Below are 16,461 nucleotides of genomic sequence, written 5' to 3'. Positions count from 1 at the left end.
TAGTTGTTAATGAAAAGCTCCATTTTTGATTTAAGTCATATACAGACAGCATAATGAGGCACACGTATCATATGTTATGTCATTGTTTTCATAACTTAAAAACTGCACACGACTATTTAGCTCATCTACCATTGTGTTAAAGCAGCTGCAATTAATATCTCATCACAGCATACACTTCAACAGAGGGGGTGGGGTTCAGCACACACACTAATTACAGCCTCATTTTAGGGTCAACTTAGTTCACACCATTTTCACCTGTTTCAAGTAATTGAAAGGTGTGGCTGATTAGGCTTTTTGGGGAAGGGAATACCGTTCTTACAACCTGACTAGCACAACTGAAGTTAATCACACTCATTTGAAAGCTTCACTTTAGCTACTAAATGCCCCAACAACTCATTACTTATCAAAGCGTACGTCACACATTAGTTCACTCATATCTATAGTTGAACTACTATCAACGACACATTATCACACACTGCATGTCTTGTCTTGTTGAGTCACAGCCACATTCAGGTGTGCCACATCTTATATTAATGTACCACACATATCCTCTACCAAAAACAACACTTTTTGCAATATGACCACCTTCATGATAACCATTGTGAATGGTCATCTCATGATAGTTATGTACATTATGATACTGATATCACTACACAACATATGATTTTTATGTACAAATTTAATGTATTTTTCCTCACGCATTACTGCAGAACCATAGTATGTTGTATGTTAGGGAACTCAAAACTTCTAAGTACACAGGCATGTACATTGTTATTACAACTATTTATGTTCACTTTCACACACACATTTTGGGTAAAGGAACTGATGCTGTTAGGTACTCATAAATACAGAACATACAATAACTGTTTGTACAATATTTACACATGTAATTGTAAAACTAATGTTATTGTTAAATATAGTTGCCCCTGGAGGACATGTGTCACCTGAGACGGAACAAGTGTCTTCACCTGGGTCAGCCAGCTCAACACACCTAGAAGGTGAGTGTATCAGTTGGTGGCCATATAATATGTGCTCTTCTATATGTTATGTTGTCATGTTCATTATTTGTTTTGCACATCTTCTTTAAATAGGATTACTTAGTGTATGTGAAAATGAAGTGTAAGGCAACATGTATTGTGTTAGTGATGTTAACTATCATGTAGGAGTTGTGAGTTTAGAGCAAGTTTTCATTCATTCATATTTCATACTGAGTCCAAACATTATTCTTAAGTCAAGGTAGTTTTTAATGTGAGGTTATAAAACGTATGGAAACATGTTAGTTGTTACTTATGACACAGTAGAATTACATAGTAACACAGCAGAGATTAACATGACATTTAATAATGTGTACATTTATTTGTAGAACATGATGAAGAGGATTATGATGATGATGATGATGACGCCACCGCCATAGACACACAAATAGAAGCAAGTGACCATGAAGACGTTCCAATTGAAACTGTTTTACCGCCAAATCGTCCAGCAAATACGACATACGATGCAATTGTAGCTTCTGAGGGAAAAATTGTGGAAGCAGAAAATCGTCGCCATTCTGACCTCATGACAGTGCTGGAAAGGATGATTGCACTGCAGGAAGAAACAGTTTCACAATTGGCTCATCTCCACAGAGTCTTCATTGAAGTGCCGAAACAGTTGCAAAAAATCAACACCTCATTCGAAGCATTAGTAGTTCAGCAAACACAAGCTAATTACTTGAGAATGACGAATGTAGCACAATTCAATTTGAACAGCTCACAGGCAGGATCTGTTCATGCTGGTCAGTTTTCACCACATGCTTCTGATCTTCATTCACCAGGTCCAAATGTTACCGGTCAAGTAGCAGACATTGCTGTGCAGGTTCCTGACGACATACTACCGCTGCCATCTGTACAAAATCAGCAGCTGACACCTACAAAGGAGCCCACAAAAACAAAATACAAGCAGTTACTACTGACCAGTTTTTGGTCAAAAACAACAAAAGACACACATGAAACAGACCAACCATCACTTGTGCAGTGTCTACCAACTTGCTCACATGTGTCAGTGGGCACAAGCCCTGTCGGTGAGTCACTGGCCACAAGCCCTGTAGGGGAATCACTGCCCAAAAGCCCTGTAGGGGAATCACTGCCCAAAAGCCCTGTAGGTGAATCACTGCCCAAAAGCCCTGTAGGTGAATCACTGCCCAAAAGCCCTGTAGGTGAATCACTGCCCAAAAGCCCTGCAGGTGAGTCACTGGCCACAAGCCCTGCCCGAGAAGTGCCAGAGGCCACTCAAAGTGGCTCTGTTGTAGCTAAAGTTGGTGGCAAACGAAAAAGGAAAATTCAAGAGACAACAAGCAGGCCTGTTACTCGGTCTCAAAAGGAACAAAAAAAATAAATGTTCTAATTCACAAAATATGTCTTTGGCCTTGTTTTGTTGACTTCAGATTATCTAATTAATATTGTATGTATGCTGAAGAGTGTGTTGTTTCCAAACTTTCAAATATGTTCTTGTACACGTGAAGTTTTGGAAATGTTAACACTCCTAATTAATGAATAGTGTTATAAATAATTATGTTTTAATCGTCTGTTCAGTAATGGTCCACCAGGAGCCAGTTGCTAAGTTTAGAGAAGCTGCCATTGACTTTGCAGCAAAACATTGCATTTGGGTGTGTTACTTGATGTAATCATTGCATCTGCATATTATTCACATGCAATTATAAAAGTACCTATTGAACTGCAAACATCTTTCTTGTACGTGTACAGCAGGATTTTGTGTTAAATATTACTTACCTTTGCTGCCCATTGTAATGTTGTCCTTTAATCATTTATGTGTTCTTGTTTCAAGAACATCTCTGAATTTATTCTAATATATATGTAGTATGTATGCATATATGCACACACACACACACACTGTGTGTGTGTGTGTATGTATATATATAGTACTATCTAAACTGGTATAGATGTATTTACAAAAAACATACACTTCATGCTTCCTTGTGAAAACACAGTATTTAAATAATACAGGCCTAATGTTTGAGAACTATACTAAGTGTGAGCCTCTAACATTATTGGGCGCAAACAAATGTTTATTACTTAATTCACTCATGTTTATCACCATTTAAATAGGTTTCATACAAGGCCTACTTACTGCCATCAATATGTTGTGTGTACTCCAGCAATATTTAAAAAAAAAAAATAATAATAATAATTTTTTATATATATATAATATATATATATATATAAAAAAAATAAATTAATTTTTTATATATATAATATATATATATATATATATATATACACATACACATACACATACACACAATATACATATAGTACAATATACACTTTATATATATATATATTTATGAGAGAGATATATTTATATATATATAGATACACACGTATTTAAACTCATGCAGACAGGGAGTTAACCAGACTTTCAAATACACACAGAAATGTACTGTATGTGGGAAAAAACTTTTCATTTTGCAGGTGTGTGTATTTACTGATATGGCTGTCTAAGCACTATTTTCACACAGTGCTCTTTGTTATTTTGCAAGAAAACTCAATGTTACTGAATGAAAAGTGTAGTAATGTTTTCAGAAACGAGATAAAAAAAGGATACATGTTTGTCCCACATGCGGCTATCACAAACCACAAATGTTCAAGCAATTATAACTAGAAATCCAATTGGTGTTTGAAATAAGGAGTTACAGTTTATACTTTTGTTGACCTTGAAAAGGAAACACAGCAATTTGTTAGCCATTGAGCAGTTTCATTTTGATGAGCAAAGAACAGATACCTGCACACATCTTTTGTGCTACTCTGCAATGGCTGATTAATTGGTGACAATTATGAATCCGAATTTAGGTTATAAATACATGGTATCAGAAGCAATTTTATCAACTTGCGGACACCAAGCAAGCACACGCCAAATCTATGATTTGATTCGAGCAAAATATCCTTATTACCAAAACCGTCGGCATGCGCGCAATTTTAATTCCTCAATAAGATTCACTTTATCAACTAATGACTTTTTTGAACGTGTGCAGGATAAGCTAGAACACAACTATGGTTTCTGGAAGATTGCCAACGAAAAACATTTCACCGTGAAAGAAGGCACATATATTGTGGTTAAAGGCATATTTATTCCTAATGCCAATAGCAATGGATCCGCTACTACTGTTCCGTGTGAATCGATAGCTGCTGCAATATCTGCACCCTCCATTCCTGAAACCCACATTGTACAAGAACATAACTACTATGATTCTGTACCAAGCCTTGGAATGGGTACCCGAAGAAATGAACATACCTCCCGACCAATTGTTTGAAGAAAGCAGTGGCGATTCCTATGAGCGCTTCATGGAGGAGATGTGTGTCATACTGGATTCAGCGGGTGGGTCAAGCGTGGATGAAAAAGCCTTGCATTTCTGGAGCGACCAGTTGCAGCCAGACGAAGAGTTAATTCTAGAAGAATGGTAAATATAACAACCGTTATGAGTTGACTCTGCGTTTAAATTTTTTTTTTTTCTAACCACAATTTTCCCTTTCAATGCGTGGATACAGCGTAACATAGCAGACTGCATAACATGTAGCGATCACAAACAAATTGTTTCCGAATACAATATAGTAGAACCTGAAAGAGTAGTACACATTGCTGACGGAATAAATATACGTACTTTCCTATCACTTTAAACATATTAGCAACATTTTACCATAACTCTAACACATACCTGTTTTGTTATCATGCTACATCTACAACATTTAAAAGCGGGTCCACCACGTATGACGTGGGACCCTTGTCATGGCCCAAGGCGTCCTTAAAAAGGATTACGGATGTAAGTCCCGCCCCCAAGCGACGTGCGCGCCTCAAAGCCTATTGGCTGTCATGTTTTGTTATAGTAACGGTAACTGCAGTGTGTCATGTGTGCGGCTCAGTGTTTGTAGGCGTCAACTGGGCGTTAGCCGAATGTTAATTGAGTGGGAGGAGTGTTAGCGTGCGTTTCACGCTGGTTTAACATGACGTCACACGTATTGCATTTGCGCATTGTGTTATCGGCCGTCCTTTCTGTCCAAACACGTCTGTTTAAAAAGAATACAGATGTACTCGTTTAGAACGAATGTAGTTTCGTATTCATTGTATTTGAAATAAAGATTTTATGTTTAATCATATTTTCAAGATGTATTGAACGCACAACGTACGCTTTGTTTTGCGCATGCGCAAACAGTTAGTGCAGCCAAGCGTGAAGTGCGTGCGCACACTAAGATGTGCGCGCACATTTTTCAGTATACAGGCAACGTTCACATCATATAAATAGTTATGCCTGCTACAAATTTAAAGAAACATTACATACTGATGTACACTTGTACTTCTAACATATAAGTGAGTGACGTGTGTATGTACACAATCATATAGAGCTGTGTAACGCGTTGTCACGGATACATATATAGTAAAGTGCCATCTTTGACCATCATGTGTTTGCTGTATTTCAGAGATGTCGGGGAAGATACAATCAGATCAATGTATGATTTCTGAAGAGTCTACCTTTATATGAGATGATTGTGAGGAGGAGCCACCGACTACTATACTACATATGGAACTAATTTTATATTGCTTGCAGCGCTTATTAACAAACAATTAAAAATGTGATACACTTATGCCTATATTGCATAAGTATAAACGTAGAGATTGACGCTCATACAAGTGTATAGACTCACAAACTGTATTACAGCATATAGGTAGATAGGAACTTCCATAAATAATTCCAGCAATTATATAATACTAGGTTAAGGGGGGACATGAACATGGGACCTAGCGGTCAGTCAGCGCGACTACCGCAGATATGGTTTACCCTGCTTACCCCCCTTACCATATACACTTCCCTAAATAGGGACCAAGGTAACATAGAATGAGGGCTACTGCCCATTACCTTTCCATTGAGTGTATGGGAATACGAAATCCATCCAGACGAAGTTCCACTGCGTGCAATCCTGATCAGGGAAATTCAGAATGTAGGGAAGCAAGGAGCACAGCTGAAGTAGAAATCTGCAGGGAGAGTCCTGTAGAAAAAATGAATAAGGGGCACAACTCCGTGCTAAAACTGAGGGTGGTTTATTGGATAATTGCACAGGGACAGAAACACAGCCCACACACCGACATGTTTCGTCCCACGGGACTTTATCAAGGTGTACCACATCACTATACCTCCTTACCTTTAATACACCCATTTCGCGCCAAAATCGCCCAACCGAGTACACTGCGCATGCGCGCCGGCGACGCGTCGCATCTCCGTGACATCGCCTCCCCTCTGGCACTAGTCCTGGAGTCAGAGACCACGTCACTGGGATGCGTCCGTTTCCACCCTGGAACGCATGCCAGCTGTGCTCCTATTGGGCGGAGGCGGAAGAGGGATGAAAATTACATTTTTTTACATTTTTTTACACTCAACAACTTTATTAGTATAAAAAAAGACAAACATATTTTGCCCATAGCCAAACTTTGCAAACAGACACATTGCTAGTTTAGTTTAGGGTTACATTAAAAACAAATGCTAATCACATTGAATAACCTTTGATAAAATAAAAATAAAAAGAGAGAAGATATTTTAAACAGTCACAAAACTCCATTTAGACTACAATCATTTTAGAAGATTATATTCTAATCTAAGTAGATAAGTTTATACAAAAATACTATAATATGAATATTTGTATCAAGCACTAACTTTATCCATACACTTGAATTATGTAGTCAGAGTATAGACTGAATCTATGTGATTGGCTGTATCATTGGATTTTACATGGGGGAATAGAAACACTTTATCATTAAAAGAGTTGATTATTGAGAATTTTTTCAGATGTGTATATATTGATTTTCTCTTATTCATAACCCATATATTGATGGCACAGAAGGACATAGAACAATTTTATTGTCAAAAAGTATACTTATATTCTAATATTCTAAACAATTAATAAATGAATAGTGGCATCATAAAGGACCCTCCTCCACTATAGAAAGTGGGAAAGGTCCCAATCGATATTCATACCGTGAGGCACCCTGGTTCTTAATGTGAAGATCCAGAATGCCTCACGTTGATCGAGCTTTTTGACTCTATCACCCCCTCTGGGTGACATCTTGATGGACTCAATACCTTGAAATTTAAAGTTTTTTAGTCCACCTTTGCTGCAGTTGGTGAAGTGTTTAGGGACAGGATGGTCCAAGTTCCCTTTGGAGATCAATCGGATATGCTCCATTATTCGCACTTTAAGGTTCCTAATGGTTCTTCCAACATATTGGCTGCCGCACCCGCAAGTGATGAGGTAGACAATATATGTGGATTTGCAGTTGATAAATGATCTAGTGGCATGAGATTTTCCAGTTTGACTGGATAAACATTTGTTTGATTTATTGATATAGCCACAGATTTTGCAATTCCCACAAGGGAAAGAACCATTAGGAACTGTATTACAATGTGTCGTTTGTGAGGAGAAGAGACTTGGGGTCAGGGAATTCGCAACCGTCTTGGCCTTCCTATAAACAATATTAGGACCTCCAGTAACATATTGTTTTAATGTAGGGTCCAGGGAGAGTACCGACCAATGTTTTTTAAGGATATATCTGACTTGTTCAGCTTGAGAGCTAAATGAGGTAATAAACAGGGGTGTATCATTAAATCTTAAGCCTCTTTTAGAGCGGTGGAATAGTTCTGATCTATTAGTAGATGAGACCTCCTCAATTGCCCTATTTAAATCATCTGGTTTGTAGCACCGTTGCACAAAACGATCAAACATTTCTTTTACACGTTCATTATAGTCTTCCTCATTGGAACAATTGCGCCGTAGGCGAATGAATTGGCCCTTCGGGATACCTTTCAGGAGGGGCCCTGGATGACAGCTGTTGGCACGTAGGAAAGTATTCCGTGAATTAGATTTGCGATAAATGTCGGATTGAATAGATAAATTCATATCAATGTATAAGTATAAATCTAAATAGTGAATGTGATGGTGATTATATGTGTACGTGAAATTAAGGTTGTAAGTATTAATATTTAAAGTGTTAATAAAAGATAAAAGTGAAGTGACATCACCCTCCCAAATGAAAATGAGATCGTCGATAAAACGTTTGTAAAAGAAAATGTGCTCCCTAAATTTGTTCCCATCTCCAAACACGTGGACAGACTCCCACCACCCCATGAAGAGGTTGGCGTAACTGGGAGCGAAGCTCGTTCCCATGGCTGTACCACGTGTTTGGAGATAGTGAACCCCATCAAACAAAAAATAATTGTGCGTTAATAAAAAGTGAATAGAATCTAATAAAAATGTTGTCTGTGCTGGTGACATATCTGTGCGGGAAAGAAAATGACCAACAGCTGATAATCCATGCTCATGTGTAATCATTGTGTACAAGGACGTCACGTCCAGAGTAACCCAGATCATATTAGGTTTCCATACAATGTGATCAATATATGTCAGGAGGTCTCCACTATCAAGTATGAAAGAGGGTAGAGACTTCACAATCGGTTGTAGAAACCGGTCGACATAGCGTGAGACACCATCTCCCAAAGATCCAATACTGGATATTATAGGCCTCCCCGGAGGGTGGATCAGAGTTTTATGAATCTTCGGGAGATGGTGAAACACTGCAACAGTCGGGGCCACTCCTACCAAACTGCTGGGTTGGATACTCATACATTTTTTATTGAGTTGTTGCACTGGTTTATATTGTTAACACTTGCTGAGTATATTTTTTTATATACATATTTGAATACCAGTACAATCTATTGTTCACAATGGAGACAGAGGATGGTACAGGGGACACTTTACAGGACTCTAATAATACGGACTTTGTGTTCAATTACCTTGATTATGGTGCAAGAACAAAGAAAGCACAGAGAGTGTTTGATGATAATGCAGAGGTGGAATGTGAGGACCTTTCGGATTTGCATGATTACTTCTTGAGGCTGGAAAAACTATTGATTGTTGATACAAGACTATGGTGGGACATTATCTCCCTTGAAAACTATGCAAGAGTCAAACGTATCCCTAGGGGACTCAGGATTAAGAAGTCCCCTACGTTTGGGTTTCCTAGTCAAGAGTTTGAAACTAATTCTGAACGAATGCTCATTCAAACTTATTGATCTTATTTTAACACTCAAAAATAAGGAAAAATCAGGGGTACGAATTGAGATAAAAACCTTGCAAACAAAATTGTCCAAATTTTCTAAAATGGAAGGCTTCAAGGAAAGTGATAAAAAACTGGCCCTGTTTGTTAAAGAGGCAGAGAAGGAGATAATGGGAAAGAAAGATGTAAAGTTCTCACGTGATAAAATGGACTATGAGAAAAAACAAGTTTACTCATGGGAAAGAATAGTACAGCCAAGAAGAGGGAGTAGGGACCAACAGTCCGGTTTCTCTACACCTGGTAGATCCAGAAGCAATTCCTGGTCACAAAAATCAATTTTGAAGAAAACTTCTTCACCTAATGAAGCTCAAAATGTTGAGTCTGAGTTGTCATACTCAGATAATGCCAGTCATTCTGTTTCATTCTTTTCACAACAAGGAAGTAATTTTCCCTATCAAGAGAGACCTAAAGAGCAACGCCAGCAGGGAGCAAGGTCTCGTTATGAACAACCTACTGGGTCATCAGAGGCCTATGATGAGGGTCCCTCAACGAGCTATTCGTCAAAAAACGAAAAGCGACGAGAAGGGGGAAGAGGAAATCAGGGAAAAGGAGCACCACACAAACGGAAAAAGAACTTTTGAATGGTGTCATCAATCTATCAAATGTTGAACTTTCATCAGATGAACTTTCTCTCTTAACTAAAGGGTTAAAGTTCGCACCAGAGTGTAAATTCAATATTTTTGACACTGTAATTGATCTACATAAATTTATTCGAAAATGCACCTTAAAAAAGTTCTATGACGCTAGAAGTTCTAATACCAGTGTGTCACATACTTTGAATGTTGAGGATGCTGTTAACCCCTGTTTATCCTTTAAGGAACACTGTACCATCCAAGACTTGGAAGAACTAGGGGGTGATCCGGTGGATGAGTTCAACCCAGATAACTTCTTGGGGAGAAGACCATCGGGTCTCAAGAAAAGGTCCCTGTTTTTTCCCACTTTTATGAAAGGGAAATACCTATCCACTTTTGAGAGTCTAGTGGAGAGGGACCTCATGCTTCTAGAAAAGGGCTTCACTTTTGATACCCCGCGTTATACGCATTATAAAGATAATCTCACTAGAGGTGAAAGTATTGCACTAGATGAACTTAAGAAGAACAAAAACTTGATCATTAAAAATGCGGACAAGGGGGGAGCAGTGGTGGTGCAGCATAGGGATGACTATCACAGGGAGGCTTTAAGACAGCTCTGTGATACTTGCTCCTATGCTGCACTAACAACAGACCCCACTAAGAGATTTCAGGGGGAATTAAAATCACTCATTGATGAAGGGACTATGTTATTCATTCTTGATGAGAACGAGAGAGAGTTCTTATTTAATGCTACCCCGACTGTTGCAGTGTTTCACCATCTCCCGAAGATTCATAAAACTCTGATCCACCCTCCGGGGAGGCCTATAATATCCAGTATTGGATCTTTGGGAGATGGTGTCTCACGCTATGTCGACCGGTTTCTACAACCGATTGTGAAGTCTCTACCCTCTTTCATACTTGATAGTGGAGACCTCCTGACATATATTGATCACATTGTATGGAAACCTAATATGATCTGGGTTACTCTGGACGTGACGTCCTTGTACACAATGATTACACATGAGCATGGATTATCAGCTGTTGGTCATTTTCTTTCCCGCACAGATATGTCACCAGCACAGACAACATTTTTATTAGATTCTATTCACTTTTTATTAACGCACAATTATTTTTTGTTTGATGGGGTTCACTATCTCCAAACACGTGGTACAGCCATGGGAACGAGCTTCGCTCCCAGTTACGCCAACCTCTTCATGGGGTGGTGGGAGTCTGTCCACGTGTTTGGAGATGGGAACAAATTTAGGGAGCACATTTTCTTTTACAAACGTTTTATCGACGATCTCATTTTCATTTGGGAGGGTGATGTCACTTCACTTTTATCTTTTATTAACACTTTAAATATTAATACTTACAACCTTAATTTCACGTACACATATAATCACCATCACATTCACTATTTAGATTTATACTTATACATTGATATGAATTTATCTATTCAATCCGACATTTATCGCAAATCTAATTCACGGAATACTTTCCTACGTGCCAACAGCTGTCATCCAGGGCCCCTCCTGAAAGGTATCCCGAAGGGCCAATTCATTCGCCTACGGCACAATTGTTCCAATGAGGAAGACTATAATGAACGTGTAAAAGAAATGTTTGATCGTTTTGTGCAACGGGGCTACAAACCAGATGATTTAAATAGGGCAATTGAGGAGGTCTCATCTACTAATAGATCAGAACTATTCCACCGCTCTAAAAGAGGCTTAAGATTTAATGATACACCCCTGTTTATTACCTCATTTAGCTCTCAAGCTGAACAAGTCAGATATATCCTTAAAAAACATTGGTCGGTACTCTCCCTGGACCCTACATTAAAACAATATGTTACTGGAGGTCCTAATATTGTTTATAGGAAGGCCAAGACGGTTGCGAATTCCCTGACCCCAAGTCTCTTCTCCTCACAAACGACACATTGTAATACAGTTCCTAATGGTTCTTTCCCTTGTGGGAATTGCAAAATCTGTGGCTATATCAATAAATCAAACAAATGTTTATCCAGTCAAACTGGAAAATCTCATGCCACTAGATCATTTATCAACTGCAAATCCACATATATTGTCTACCTCATCACTTGCGGGTGCGGCAGCCAATATGTTGGAAGAACCATTAGGAACCTTAAAGTGCGAATAATGGAGCATATCCGATTGATCTCCAAAGGGAACTTGGACCATCCTGTCCCTAAACACTTCACCAACTGCAGCAAAGGTGGACTAAAAAACTTTAAATTTCAAGGTATTGAGTCCATCCAGATGTCACCCAGAGGGGGTGATAGAGTCAAAAAGCTCGATCAACGTGAGGCATTCTGGATCTTCACATTAAGAACCAGGGTGCCTCACGGTATGAATATCGATTGGGACCTTTCCCACTTTCTATAGTGGAGGAGGGTCCTTTATGATGCCACTATTCATTTATTAATTGTTTAGAATATTAGAATATAAGTATACTTTTTGACAATAAAATTGTTCTATGTCCTTCTGTGCCATCAATATATGGGTTATGAATAAGAGAAAATCAATATATACACATCTGAAAAAATTCTCAATAATCAACTCTTTTAATGATAAAGTGTTTCTATTCCCCCATGTAAAATCCAATGATACAGCCAATCACATAGATTCAGTCTATACTCTGACTACATAATTCAAGTGTATGGATAAAGTTAGTGCTTGATACAAATATTCATATTATAGTATTTTTGTATAAACTTATCTACTTAGATTAGAATATAATCTTCTAAAATGATTGTAGTCTAAATGGAGTTTTGTGACTGTTTAAAATATCTTCTCTCTTTTTATTTTTATTTTATCAAAGGTTATTCAATGTGATTAGCATTTGTTTTTAATGTAACCCTAAACTAAACTAGCAATGTGTCTGTTTGCAAAGTTTGGCTATGGGCAAAATATGTTTGTCTTTTTTTATACTAATAAAGTTGTTGAGTGTAAAAAAATGTAAAAAAATGTAATTTTCATCCCTCTTCCGCCTCCGCCCAATAGGAGCACAGCTGGCATGCGTTCCAGGGTGGAAACGGACGCATCCCAGTGACGTGGTCTCTGACTCCAGGACTAGTGCCAGAGGGGAGGCGATGTCACGGAGATGCGACGCGTCGCCGGCGCGCATGCGCAGTGTACTCGGTTGGGCGATTTTGGCGCGAAATGGGTGTATTAAAGGTAAGGAGGTATAGTGATGTGGTACACCTTGATAAAGTCCCGTGGGACGAAACATGTCGGTGTGTGGGCTGTGTTTCTGTCCCTGTGCAATTATCCAATAAACCACCCTCAGTTTTAGCACGGAGTTGTGCCCCTTATTCATTTTTTCTACAGGACTCTCCCTGCAGATTTCTACTTCAGCTGTGCTCCTTGCTTCCCTACATTCTATATTGCATAAGCACTTAATTAACATAATGATGTTGCAAAATAGTGCCTCATGAATTTTTATTGAGTGTTCTTTAATGACTACTATCATTTTATGGCATGGTGTGTTTTATATATAACAACCATTCCCACTCTGCTAACACATTTGTGTATTCTATTGTGTAATGGAACGTATGACTGTCGAAACTATGTAACAATAATAATAAGAATAATAATAATAATTATAATATGAGCATGTTCATGTATAGCGCTGCTAGTTGTACACAGCGCTTTACAGACACATTTTTCAGGCTCAGGTCCCTGGCCCGTGGAACTTACAATTTATTTTTGGCCGCCTGAGGCACAGGGAGATAAAGTGATTTGGCCAAGATCACAAGGAGCCGACACCGGGAATTGAACCAGACTCCCCTGCTTCAAACTCTCAGTGCCAGTATGTGTCTTTACTCACTGAGCCACTCCTTCTCCCAATGTAAAGGACACTTATAACCAACTAGCCCTTTATTGTTAAAAATCTCTTGTTACATGGGTATGTTGATAAAATGGTTTGGGACTGTAGCAATTAATGTTATTGGCCAGATGTTGTGGTCCCCTACAATGCATGATGTTCTGAATATGACATCAACATCATGTAATGAAGTACGTTTCTGTGTATATTTCATTAACCTAACTAACTATAGTTTACTGTGTTTATTAAACGTTCTAAAAATACATAGTATAGTCAATATGATGATATAAGCTACCATAATAAAGCTGGTGTTATCATTTGTCGGTGTTATACATGGATCCTACACAAATTGATACAGACACAAACAGTTGTCTTAAAAAGTGTGTCTATGCTAATGTGCACGTGATTGACGTTACAATTGTGAGAATACTTGATAATTATCATCATGATAATGATGAAGTGACGTGATTTATATTGCAAAAATATTACCAACATTGTCATATAGGTAAATTAGAAATGCTAAATGACAGTAACATTTACAACAAAATTGTGTTTTCTGTTAACAGTTTTACACTTGGTACATGTAGGACACATCCACACACGTGTGACTTATACATACACATGTCACAAATTTAAATTAATGTTGACTATTAATTCCTAGCATTAAAAAAACACCAACTTTGCTAAATATAAGATGTAGTACGCATTGTTGTGATTACAGGCATTCATGCATGGAGTGTTATGATCTGTCAATTTCATCCGTGATGAATGAGCTCCCGTAAGTAAACAAATAAGTACAGTTATCCCCTTTTCTCCAAACACCTCTATATTACATGAATGGAATTTATAAGGAAACATACATAAAATGTGATGAAATGGGAGTAATCATTTTCTAATACAATGCACATGAAACCTCAAGAGTAGCTAAATGCATATACATGATACAGAAAGTACATGTATATGACATTTGTCTTTAAATCAATATGTTGTGTTTTTACTTCAAATAATTATAGGAAGATTGAGGTAGGCACATCTTATGAGAGATGTCAGCAAATATACATACCATGATCAGTCATATTGGAGATATACCTATAATGCAAAGGAACAATATATAAATTGCAAACATTGACATGCCATCTTCAGTACCGTAAGCAACACAGCAAAGTGTGTATTTGGTGTTAAATGTGCAACACCATGTATATTTAATCACATTCAAAATGTAAATCAGCCTGATGTACACATCATATGGATGTACATGTTACACTGCACCAATAACATTGTATGTAAGCATACTAGAAGCATGAATGAGTATGGGCATAATATGTGTATTGTGTTAGCATAAGGAACAACACAATGCTAAAATATTAGTGCTTTGTTACCCCAGTTGTATTCACATACACACAACTAAAGTACAATTGAAGAGGGATTATATAACCTGTGCAACAATAACATACCGGTGCCACATCCCTTTGTGCACACAGCAGAGAAAAGAAAGGTGTGCAACCCATATTCATCTGTGTCCTAACAGAAGGTTATATAAAAAAACATTATTGTTAAGATAACATAATGTAAGTATAAAAGTAGAACTTGGAACATATATGTTTTTACTTACAAGAAAAAAATGAATTGATGAGATTCTGGCGTGTCTGGCCACCACTGGCTGTTTGTTCATTTTCAGCAGCTACATGGGTGGGATGCTCGTCTACCAAAGGCTCAGCTAGGTCTGATTGTACATTGTGCCTGAGTGCAACATTGTGCAAAATGCAACAGGCAAGGATAATATCAGACACTTTTTGAGGCTTGTATAGAAGAGCCCCACCAGTTCTGTCCAGACACCTAAATCTGGTCTTGAGTAGGCCAAATGTCCTCTCTATAACAGATCTTGTAGATATATGGGCTGCATTGTACCTCTCCTCTGCTTCAGTTTGAGGGTTTAGCACCGGAGTCAAGAGCCACGGCCTAATTCCGTATCCTGAGTCACCTATAATGAATGGAGCACACATAAGCTGACATTAGTGATCAAATTGTACAATGCCAACATTCCTAAATAAAAATGTGTTTTGTGTTAGAACATGTAAATGTGTACTCACCCAGCAGCCAACCATGTTCAAAATGTCCCTCTTCGAACGCATGGAAGACTGAAGAGTTCCTCAGGATAGAGGAATCGTGACTGGAACCAGGGAATTTGGGTACCACATGCATTATCCTCATCGTGGCATCACATACCACCTGTACATTGAGTGAATGGTAGTGCTTACGATTGCGGTACACATGCTCACTCTGACTAGGTGCAATCAAAGCAACATGTGTGCAATCGATTGCACCCAGCACACATGGTATCCCTGCTATATTATAAAAGCCAGTCCTGACTTCCAGCCACTCTGTCGCCTCTGTAGGAAAATGAATATAATTCCTAGCGCGTCTATTGAGTGCATAGAGAAACTGGGTCAAGGCCCGCGAGAATGTAGATTGCGAGACCCCGCCCACTATACCCACAGTTGTCTGGTATGACGCGGAAGCAAGATAATGTAATGAGCACAGCATTTTAACAAGCCCAGGGACTGCACGACCTCTGGCTGTGAAAAAATCTAAATCTCCCCTTATCTCCTGATAAAGAGATAAGATTGCTGCTGAACTCAAACGATAGCGACTTACAATCTCCTCCTCACTCATCCCATCTAACAGGGTTCTCTCCCTGTACAGACGCGGACGAGGCACAACTTGTCTCCTCTGTCTTCTCCTCTGATCTCCTGTCCCTCTCCCTGTCCCTCGGCCTGTCCCTCTCCCTGTCCCTGTCGTATCCGCGTGACTGTCCCTGTCACTGTCCCTCGGTGTGTCCCTCCCTTGCCCTAAGTCATTCTCTTCATCATCAAGCATGTCATAGAAAAGA

At 38.6% G+C, this 16,461-nt stretch overlaps 1 protein-coding gene and 1 long non-coding RNA gene across 2 annotated transcripts in view; one reads left to right on the top strand and one right to left on the bottom strand.

Moving 5' to 3' along the window:
* SV2C (synaptic vesicle glycoprotein 2C) overlaps positions 1-16,461 on the top strand; it is a 298,491-nt gene that overhangs the window by 172,457 nt on the left and 109,573 nt on the right. The window lies entirely within an intron of this gene.
* LOC142469232 (uncharacterized) lies at positions 1,238-15,094 on the bottom strand. The gene is made up of 4 exons (XR_012788988.1): positions 15,026-15,094; positions 14,635-14,660; positions 4,294-4,448; positions 1,238-1,909 (listed from the first exon to the last, which is right to left on the bottom strand). It is a non-coding gene; the product is annotated as an uncharacterized LOC142469232 (long non-coding RNA).

This window comes from Ascaphus truei, chromosome 1 (assembly GCF_040206685.1).
Source record: "Ascaphus truei isolate aAscTru1 chromosome 1, aAscTru1.hap1, whole genome shotgun sequence".
Classification (NCBI taxonomy): domain Eukaryota; kingdom Metazoa; phylum Chordata; class Amphibia; order Anura; family Ascaphidae; genus Ascaphus; species Ascaphus truei.
Note: the sequence above shows the minus strand (reverse complement) of the source record. Positions and strands in the feature narration are given on the sequence as shown.